Below are 12,016 nucleotides of genomic sequence, written 5' to 3'. Positions count from 1 at the left end.
TATTAATTAGCAGTTTTTTAAACGGTATTGACAAAATAAATACTAAAGTTTTATTTTTTTTGCAATTTAAGCGTAACATTTTAATTTTTACATTTTATAGTCCAGATCGTTTTTTAGACTTTTTTTGGAGGAAATTACACCATTTACCAAAAAAAATGAAAATAATTACAAAACTACATGTTGACTTTTTTTATTTACAAAAATATTAATAATATTTACAAAAGTACAAAAAAATAAAAAAAAATATCAAACATACGGTGTATACTGTGGGTATAATATCAGTATACTAATAAACTAACATTATATCAAAGTTATACCGACATTATACATACTGAGATTTTATTAATATTAAATGAAAATTTATCAAAATTACATCAAATCGTATACTAAAAATTAAATTAATAATATACCAAAATTATACCAACAATATACCAAAAGTGTACACATCAAAATATACTGAAATTTTATTATTATATCAACATTACACCACATCGCATACTAAATATTAACCTAACAATATACTAAAATTATACCAACAATATACAAATTCTCTAGTTCATTACCAACTATAGTGAAAAGTACATATAAAAAAATATACATGTTATCAACTAGAAAATATATACAAAAATTTATAATCGATATACCGAAAATATACTGAAATTATACCAATAATAAACTAAATATTATTTTTAAATTATCTGATTTACAGTTTTAGAATTCCAAAATTATACCATAATTATACCGACATTATACAAATCGTACTTTTGTAATTAATTTTCATTTTTTGGTACTTTTGTAATTAATTTTAAATCAGTCGTATTTTTGTAAATAAAAAAAATTTACAGGTACTTTTGTAAATATTTTTAAAATTTTGGGTACTTTTGTCATCGTCCCCTTTTTTTTTACATATGTGGTAGCCATATTATGGGCTTTTTTCAAAAACACCAAGATTCTCTCTTAGTTTACTTTTATACAGTCCCAACTTTTCATTTCATATGGTACACACTTGTTAATATATCATTTATACTATAATTATCCTTCTTCTCCATCTTTGTCTTCCTCTTCTCATTTTTTTTCTGTTTTATCTTCAGATCTGCAAACGACAAGCACCGGTGTGTTATCATTATGTTGTCGTCATTATCGTTCACTGCCACCGTCTCGCCGCCGCCGTCCCGTTTCTTTTAACCTTCAGATCTGAATCTAATATTATCATTTTGCCTTCACTATTCCCCTGTTATAGTCATCGTTCCGCCTTCACTATTATACCGTTGCTACCGTTCTTTCACCTTCACCTTGGTTCTCGCCGTCGAAATCATTTTCTCCGCTTGTTGTTACCGTATAAGCCATTGTCGTCGTTTTTCTATTTTGATTTCAGATCTGAAGTTCATTGTTTATCTTCTTCGTTTTCAGATCTACGATTTTTTTTCATTTTGTTTATTATTTTTATATAAAAGTACTTTTTTATAAATATTATCTTTAAAGAATAATAATACTACTTTTTATGTTACATTTATGATCTGGAATGACAAGCCCAATAGTGTTGACCATATTGTTAATTCAGCAGGGCTGCAGCTTTTTCAGTGGCAGGGAGCGAGAGGTAAGGTTGCCGGTGGTCAAGACGTGATTTTTGAACATGGTTTTGGAGCAGTAATGTGGCAGAGCCCGCCTATAGGCTGGTTTAAATTAAATGTTGATGCTGCAATCTTTGAAAGTGAAGGGAGAGCGGGGTTAGGGTGTATGGTTCGGGATGACAGAGGTCGTATTGTTCAAGCTCTTCAAGTTGGTTTGTTAGGCAGCTTTGATCCTAGAACAGCAGAAATCATGGGGATTCGTGCGGCCCTTAGTTGGATTAAAGGATGGAGTAATATTATTATTGATTCGGATGCTCTTGAAGTGATTTTGGATATCCGCAAGTCGGAAGGTCAGAGCGGTGATGTGTTGATTGATGATTGTGCTTTATTATCGAAACAGTTTCATAATTTACTTTTTGTTTTTGTAAGGCGATCTGCGAATCTGGCCGCGCACTGTTTAGCGCGTTCTGCCCGTTCCATGTCAGGTCATCGGAAATGGTTTTCGGACTTTCCTGAATTTCTTACATCTGTAACTGTTTCGAATTCTTTTTAATGAAGGTAGTTTGAGTTTCAAAAAAAAATGGAATAAACTTCTGTTATTTCTGCATTTTTACTGTGTTAAGTTGTATTTATGCATTTTTTTATTATGCAGCACGATTTATGATGATAGTTGACTTCTGAATTATTATAATATTACAGTGTTATTGATTTTATGTTGATTTTGTGTTGATAATCAACAAACCTTATGTTGATATTTGGTTGATTTTAGCATTAGCGAAAAAGGGCATATTCAGAAGATCTCGCGTCATAAGTTTTAGTTAGTCGTGTCCTTTGCTTTTGGATTTCTTTAGTGCTTCTGGCCTTGGGCATTCTGTGGGCGGCGTTTATCCTCATAGACGCGTTCAGGTTATACAGGTATTTTGGGTTTAGATGAGTCTCTAAACCCAGAACTCACATCTAAAACCAAAATGGATCCATGTTTATTCTATGGTGCTTCCGTCAGATTGCTGCTTCTCAGGTCTTGGAGATAATTTGGGATTCGGGCATTACTTTTATCCCAAAGTTACCTATAAGACCAGGGAAAGAAATCTGGTTTCCATCATTTTCTTCTTTTAGATTGCTACTTCCCTGATTTTTGGGGTAGGTCATTCTACCCGCTTTTTTTTTGGATATTTACTTTTGCCCTCGGTGATATTAATACTCCGCTATTAATGCTATACAAATGTTTCCTGTCACATCGTGCTTCAATGTTTCTCAGGCGTCGAGCGCCTGCCATTACTTCCTTTCTTTATTATCTTTCATGGTTAATTATCCATGTCGTCTCGTCTTCCGGATTTTTCTCTGCGTTATATTAAGTAGTGTCTTTTTATTTCATTTTTGTCTTTTTCTACTCCTCTCTCCACTTTATTGTTTGAAATCTTGATTTTTGAGCTGTTGTCGTTTGGTTTGCTTTTCTCTTTTTTCCTTTCTTCTTATAAATAGTTCCTGCTAAATATTTTTATATTTTCTATTCACTTTTCTCATATATTTTTCTCTTATCTCTTTCTACTTCCTCTCTTTCAGTATTTTTCTTCCACGAAAATGGCAAAAAACATCTTTGATGCTATTGATAAGGGTTTACTCAGCGATGATGACGTTGTCATTATGTCTCTTCTTATGCTGGAGCGCCCTTCTACCCCTTTTACTACTCAAGTGGCTCCTGACGGCGGGACCACTTCGTCTACCACTACCGCTGCTTCTCTGGCCTCTCTTCCCGTCATTGTCCATTGGCGTTTCTACTGGTGCCCTTACTTCAGTGGCCACCAATTCAGTTACGGTTTCTACGTTTCCTTCTTCTTCCATCGTTTCTACTTTAGTGTTGTCTTCTATGAAGGCGAACAAGAAGCGTCCAGCTACTTCTCCTCCGATAGTTTGATCCTTCTCTTGAGCAGCATGCTAGGAGGGATGTCCCTCGTTCTCTTGTAGTTATCAAAGAGAATCTTATGGACATGAATTGTTTTTTCCAACCCAAGGGGGCTTCTCATGACGCCGGTCATGTGCGTTTGTCTCTTACCCATTTCCTTCAGTGTCAGGTTCCTTCTTCTTCTTACGATGCCATGTCCAGAAAGGAGGTTTGTCTTACTCTCTTCGCGAACACCCTTCGTGTTTCGGACGGAGTGCGTTGGTTGGCGAGTGAGTGTGCTTGTTTTCTCTAGTGGTCGTGGGTCATTTGGTATCAACGCTCAATTGGAGAATATGTTTGGGGTCCTAAAAAGGATTTAAGAGTGTTCTCAGAAGAAAGGAGAGGAGATCGTGTAATACCCCGTAAAATTAAAGGATTAAATTTTTCCACGTAAGGATTAATTTATAGGACCGGGAGAATGTAAATATAAAATTTTTACATAAGTATTTCCGGAAATATAAAATAGTTATAGAAGTTAAAATATAAAATTTGGATATTTATATTTTAACTAACAGGAATTAAGAAATACTTATAAATTAAAATATGATAATTTGTAAGTCTCGTGTGAATATTTTTGGAGTCAATATTCACGAAATATTTTTAGAAAGTTACCCTTCAAATTTTAGAAATTTTATTAAGTGGGTCTAATTTAGCCCTAATAAATCTTAAATGATTTATTAAAGATAAAATATAAGTCCCGTGAGAATAAAAATTACGTTTTTATTCTAATTACGAATTATGGAATTCATGGTTAAAATTTCATAATATTCGGAGTTCGTTGTCCGTTTTAGTTACGGACGAGTATTTAAGAATTTGGGTTAAAGTAACGCGTGAATGCCTAAGGACTAGTTTGGCTTTTAGCCAAACTATATATAAGTTTATGAATTCAAATGAATTCATTTAGTTGCAGAAACCTAAGACTTAGGTTTTATAACTCAGAGAACGGTGACGAAGGCATGCGAAGGTAGGTTCGCAGATTTCGATCTGATTTCTCGTTTCTAACTCAAATTTTTTCGGTAATCTGTTATTAATCAAAGTTATAACCATTATTTTGAATTTGGTTATATAGAAAATGGATTATATTCGAATATATAACGGTTACCGTATCGAACGTATACGTAATGATTTTACGTTCCGATAGTAAAAATGGATAGATTGGTGTTTGTATTGGTGTTTAGGATCGAAAAGTGGCGTTTTAGCACGTCGGAAAGCCCGGAAAATTGAGTTTCCCGGAGCTGTGCACGCGTGGTGCACGACCGTGCACACAGAGTGCACGAACGTGCACCAGCTGAAGTGCACAAACGTGCACAATTGTGCACGAACGTGCATCACAGCAGTGGTGCACGAACGTGCACAAGGTGCACGAACGTGCATCAGAGCAGTGGTGCACGAATGTGCACAAGGTGCATGAACGTGCATCACAACAGCAGTGCACGAACGTGCATATGAACAGTGTTTCATATTTTTGAGTTTTTAGTTTATGGACTTTTAAACCTTAACTAGGACGTTTAAACGACCGAAAGGATTTGAATAATTAAGAACATTCAATTAATTAAAACATAGAGATGTTTTAATTAAATCCTCTATTAATCAAAGTGATTAATAGTTAGAGGACTATGAGTTGAGATCAAGAATGAGTGTAGACTAGATATGTTATATATCTAGTAATGTCAATATAGTCTATTCTTTAGAGTTAGAATTCATATTTCAATTGTATTTAATAATTGTTTTCTAACTAGATCCGACGAGCAAGCAAGCTACCGGACCAGGAGAGTAGAGGGTGATCGAGAACTGTTTTGTGGATAACGGTTTTGTGAGTTCGCATATTTACTTTGAATATTGATGTCAAAACATTTACAACTAAAAATGTATTTGAGATTGCATTGCATATAGTCGATTTGAAACCAATATATAGATCCACTGGAACGTGCTATCTATTGGGCAACAATAGGACTGTGTGATCACCGGTATTAATAAACCATTGCATTGCATACTAGCTGGGTTCCTTGGCCAGATGCTTGCAAAGCGGCCTAGACCTAACAGGTTATCCTGGGGAGCCAGTAATTCAATTTATGGCCCAGCAAACCTTACACAGAGATAAGATGATTGTGATAACATGAGTTCATATTTCATTCTGTGTTAAACAAGAGAGCATGAACTGTGGTATTAACCACAATTAACCAAATGGGGGTTTCTCTAAGGGTTTCATTTGGATCGGTTATTTGGCTGCACAAAGTGCGTTTACATGCGATTTCTGCTTTTATTAATATGCTTGAGTAACTATGTGAATTCACTCATATTTGACCCCCGTTGATTTCCCTTTCACAGGTAAATGATATTTTGACGTGATAAGACTTCCAATTCTTTCTCTGGAAGTTGTAACTAAATAAAGGTCACTCTAGAGCTGCAGAGTAGTTCTAGCTCCGAACAGTAGTTCAATTATAAATGCTTAAACTCTGATTTGAAACTACTGTCAGTATCATTTTGGGACAAAAGCATGTTTTTACAAAAAAAGGGCTTTTGCCAGTTGTTTATAAGAAACCTGGTTTTGATAAAAGCTTTGTGATTAATTATTTAACATGCTTAAACCGGTTACTTAATATGGTAACTGGTTTGCACCGCTGTCAGTGTTTTCGGACAGGGTTGTGTTAGGATACGTGCAGCGTACACGTACCACCCTGAGTCTAGAAATACAATCACACGATTTTGATTACACATTTATCTAAAGGTTTTCAAATACTTACGAAAAGAGATTGAAACCTTTTATGTTTTTCAAAACGCGAAAAGTTTTTACTGTTTTTCCTAGGCTTGCTACGGGTTTCGGAACAACCATTTCCATTCACTAGCGCCGGTCTCGACACGAGTTTCTAGGTGGAAATTGGGCTGTGACAGATCGCATCCCTTAGGGCTGCTAACAATGACTTGAGGGCTAGCCATAATGATAAGACTGCCGTCGTTTGTTTTTTGGAGAAGTAGCTCGACCTTCGTGGCAAGCAGGTTGAGGAGCTCGAAAAGTCTGCCCGTATCCGGGGTGATTGCCTTGTCGATGTGGAAAAGGCTTATAATAAATGCCACTCTTGATAGGAGTGAGGTCGTTGCTGATAAAGAACGGATTGAACTGGCTTATCAAGCGGTTGAGAGTAGTTGAAGAAATCCACCAAGTTGGTTCCTCTAAAGTTCCAGTAGTATCTTCGGCACGTTTGTTTATATATCCTCCAGGTTCATCTCGGGGATGACATGTCTTTTATGCAGGTCGATATAGGTTGCTTCCGAGGTTAATGCTTGTCGGCTCTTAAAGAGCGAAGGAAGTCTTTGTCCTTACCTGCTAGGTCTTCAAGTTCCGCCGGTGCTACTTCTGATATCATTTTTTGTTGGTCCTTCGACCAGCCAGCTGCTGAAGGATCCTACTGCCTCTTCTTCAATTTCTCTGCTTTTGAAGGGTTCCACCGGTGCTTCTCATTTTCCTTCTACAAAAACTGGTCGCAAGAAGCTTTGAAAGTTGCGACTTTCTTTCTGTTTTTTTATTAAGTGAGGGCGTGCGGCCCCTGTTTATGTCGCACATACGTTGCCTTTTTAATAAAATGTTGATTTTTCCTATTTTTCTTGAGTATGCTACTTTCTGCCTCCTTTTGATTTTTGTTGTCGTTGCTTTGTCGGTGATGTCTTCTTCCCTTTGTTTATTTGCCTTCTAGAAGATGTTCTTCATGTATGTTGCTTGTTGTTTTTACGAGAAATGTTTTTCGTGTAATTTGGCTGTTGCCTCATGAGAAATGCTTCTAATATATTTTGGTCGTTGCCTTATGAGAAATGCTTATCATATTGTTTGGTTATTGCCTTATGAGAAATGTTTCTTATATATTTTGGTCATTGTCTTGTTTAAGAGATGTATCTCTTTTGTTGTGATTTGTTTTTCTTTTTATTTGTCGTAGTTGAGGGACCGGGCCCAGACATGCTCGAGGGTCATGGCCCTGACATATTGTAACTTCCTATCTTTCTATTTCTGTTGCTTGCTTTGCTACTTTCCTGAAAATACTATTTCATATAATGTACTTCATTTTGATAACCATTACAAGGGCTATTGTTGCTACTGTTATTCAATTATCTTTCTTGTTTTTTCTTCTCGTTAGTCATTCTTTCTTTGCCTGTTTACTCCTCCGCCTTTCTATCTTCTTTCTTTGTTTCTTATAGGGCCACCGTGTAACATCTTGCTGCCACCTTCTTATCTCCTTTTATGTTGAATATGCTTCCTAGTGTTGGTATCTTCATGGTTAAGTACCGTATGATTGTTATTGCTCCCGAGTCATAAAGGAACAGCCTCCCAAGTATACCGTTGTACGCAAATGGCATGTCGACTATGTTAAACTAGGTCTTGATTTCTTTTCTTGCTTTCTTCTCCTCTTCCAAATTCCATGATCAGATCTACCAGGCCTTTAGGTTGAATGGGGGTTCTACCAAGGCCGACAATGGGTGTTGGCAGTGTTTTAGCTTCCCCAGGTCTCCTCTAATGCTCCTTTATACTTTCCAAGTCATTAGGTTGTCTGTGCATCCTTCGTTGACCAATAGCTTCATCACACACTAATTGTTGATGGTCCCCTCGACTACAAATGCATCACTATGCAACATCTGCATGTGCATTCCGTCGTCTGGTCCGATGGTGATGGTACTCGTGGCACTTGATTCTCCTAACGCCCTTTCTACGACTTGGATAATTTCTGTCATTGATCCTTTCCTTGTTGTTCTTAGGGTCCTTCCTCCTATTATTATATTGATAATTCCTATGACTTCCTTCTTCTTGGCTTTCTAACCTTCTTACTTTGTTTCCTTGTCCGTTTCTTCTTTTTGATGTTCCTTTTTTTCTTTTCGGTGTGTGAACTTCCTCAATGATCGTATTTCTATCAGCTTCTCAATTTCCTTTTTCAGGTCGTAACATTCTTTTATACCATGTATGTAATCTTTGTGGAACTCGCAATACCTGCTTTCATCCTTTGTCTCGATCCTATGCACCATCCTATGAGGCCACGTCATCGGGGTCCGACTCTCTTTGACCCACATTAACATGTTGGCCCTTGTCGTGTTGAGTAGGGTTAACACTTCGTTTCTGTCGCCGTACCTTTTGCTTTAATAATCCCCACTTGTGTATCTGCATTTGTTTCGCTAATGGCTAGAGTCTTCATTAGGAGTGTATCGGCTGACACTTTGATGATTGTTGGGGTAATCTTTTCGTGAGTGGGACGTTTGTCTTTGTAAGGAGTTTCCTTTACTTTTTTCCTTCTTTGCTGTATCTTGGTTCTTCTGCCTTCTTCCTTCGTCCACGTTTATGCATTTTATGCTACTGTCATGACTTCTTGGTAAGTTTTTGGTTTCTTGGAGCCTAGATTGTCTCCCAGCTAGCACACCTATTCGGGTTACCTTCTTTAGTGCTAGGATCACCGTATCATTGTTTTTGTCTTCAATCCTCATTGCCTCATTATTAAATCGCTCTATGTATGCCATTAATGTTTCTCATTCTCCCTGTCTACATCGGTATAACTCCTCTGAGCTCCTCTTGGGTGAAATGTTTATGAAGAGCCTCATTATAAATTCTTGATTTAGCTTCTTTCAAGTGTTGATTGTGCCTGCCTTTAGGTTATTGAACCAACACTGCGCTGTATTGCTCAGAGTGGTGGGAAACATTTTGCATAGTATGGCATCATCAATGTCCAAGAGGACCATCTTGTTGTTGATCTTGGTTACGTGATTCTCAAGACATCTGGTCCTATCGAAGTTATCAAAGTTTGATATTTTGAACCTTTCGGGTAACTTCTCTGATAAGATAGTTACAGCCAGTGGTGATTTCCCTCGTATTAAACTTCTAGTATTGATGTGTTCTCTTGCTTTATTCTCCATTTTTGACTGCATTGCTTCTGTTATTAACCTTTGCACTTCTATCAAGTCAACTCCTTTTGTTACTATCTCTGATTGCCTTCTCTCTATTAGTCTTGGTGGAGTCTCGACTTGTTCCTTTTCTCCGTTTTCTCTGTTCGTGTGGTTGTTCGCTTCTCCCTCTGCTCTTGTTTCGTTTGTATCCTTGTCCTGTCCCGTTGATTTATGGTTTTTATTACCGATGATTTCCTCTTCTCTCACTTTCTCTTCTTGGTTTTCTTCTATTCTCTATTTGGAGTCCTGGACCTTAACATGTTATTGGCTTCCTCAATTACAGTGGTTATGTCCGTTCGAAATTGCCTTAGCACACTATCGATGGTCTGGTTGATCACTTCATGCAGGGTTGAGTCGGAGCCCTCTCCTTGGCTAGGATTAAGCTTTCCAAATCCTTGGAAGTGGATAGGTGATGATCTTGCCGTCTGTAGTGGTGTCGCCGGCATGCAGAGGCTATTTTCGAGCGTTTCTCAGACATCATGGGCCAGCGGGGTTTCTTCTTTGGCCGTGAGGTTGGGTGGGTTGTTCTTAGTTTCCGTCATTCTGAGATCCAGTCACTAATTTTTTTTATCGGAAATGGAATTCCCACAAACGACGCAAATGATGGATCTGGAGATACAGTAGGATCTAATCTCTGGTGGATTCGTAGATAGGTTATGGGCGAGCCAGATCTTCTGTAGATGATAGATAAGGGAAATGGCTAAAGGGAAAGTTTGAGCTTTGGGCCCCGAGTTCACTCTGATGCTTAAGGTAGTAAGGTATTTATGTATGCAATAAATGTATCGTAAAGAGTCCAGAGGAGTGAGAGCATTACCCCTTTATAGGCTTGTCCGCGTGGCTCTCTCTCTTTTGGCGATGTGAGATTTGTTGGTTTTTGTAGTATTCTATCAGTAATTATCAACGAGATTTAAATATTAAATTATGATTAACACTATTAGCAGATATTTTACGTCTTTTGCATATAAAATAAAATTAGTATGAAATTAAAAGTTTGCCATTCAATATAGCAATAAGCATTGGAGGTAAAATTTAAAATTTGTCTTGTATTTAGCATTTTACTATATTTTATGCTACAAATAGCATAAAATATAGCATATACAATGGAGATATTCTAATATTAGTAAACTTTTGATCTTTTGTCAATGAATTGTAGTGAATTTTTTATGTATAGATTCACTATAAATACACGTTAAATACATTATAACTACACTTTAAATACACAATAGATATACTATTGATCCACCAAATTTAAGTACTCCCTTCGTTCAATTCTTTTTGATAAAATTTTGAGATTTTGACATTCCGTTCTAAATGATAAAATTAATGAGTCTTATTTGAGTCTTATTTAGTTTAATAGTAAAGATTAATTACTTATATTTATAATAAAATATCTTGATTGATGGGACAAATTGCCAATTGAGAGACAAATAATTTACAAGTTTAGTTGGCAAATTGTCAAATTGGGGCTAATTGCCCTTAATATGCAAGTTCATGACTAATTTGACCACAAAGTTAATTTGTGTGTTAATTGCCCATTGCTTATAATTTGAGGGGGCAAATTGCTATTTAAATCATAAAATAATGTAATAATAATAAAAAAATAAATAAATTTATCTACCACTGACAAATTGAAAAAATAATTTATATGACAAACGCATTTTATGGATAAATTTATTTTATTATTTTAAATATTTTTGTTTTATTTTTAACTGTTACATAAAAAGTGTTATTGATATAAATTTTACTTTAAAAATATCACACATTTTAAATAATTTTTTATGTATATAAAATTATGTTTCTATATTTATTACAATAATTTTTTAGAATAGAATAATTTTAAAGGATAAAATAAAATAATTAGCAAGAGTAAATAATGCAGAATATGGCTTCCAAGATCTGGATTGGGACTCTTCTCAAACAAAATATCTGGATTGGGACCAATATCAATTATGGATAAGCATTATGAGCTTCTTCCTTGTACTATGTCATACACAGGAATGTGAGATCATGTGATTGGGACACCAAATTGGGCTTAATACATCTTCTGATTCTCTGAATTTATACCTATTCATCTTTTCAATCCTTTACTATTTCATTTAATCTATTTGACATTCGAATTTATAAATTTTACATATTTAACCTCTAAACTTATTATTTTATAATTGTTTGACCCTTTTCTCGTCAGCTCGGACAAGTGTTTGATTATAGACTAAAAAAAGAGCGTGAATGAATTTTTTAAGCTACTATGTAATATGATTAAAGCATATATTAACCACTAAACTTGCACATTTTTGCTCATCTGACCTCTCATTTTCAGTTTAACCTATTTAACATTCTAACTTTTAATTTTTTTGTATAATATTTAAAATAAAAGAATAATTAACTCTCTATTTTATATCTAAATATTCAATTCTTAATTCTTAAATTATATTATTTCAAAAAAATTAAAATAATTTTTTTATCTTTTTCTAAATAAAGAGAAGAAAAAAATTAAAAATTAAAAATTAAAAGTAAAAAATAAAAAGAACAAAAATTAATTAATATATTAAAATATATTTCATAAATTAAAAAATCAAAAATCAAACAT

This window comes from Mercurialis annua, linkage group LG8 (assembly GCF_937616625.2).
Source record: "Mercurialis annua linkage group LG8, ddMerAnnu1.2, whole genome shotgun sequence".
Classification (NCBI taxonomy): domain Eukaryota; kingdom Viridiplantae; phylum Streptophyta; class Magnoliopsida; order Malpighiales; family Euphorbiaceae; genus Mercurialis; species Mercurialis annua.
This window is presented reverse-complemented; position numbering follows the sequence as displayed.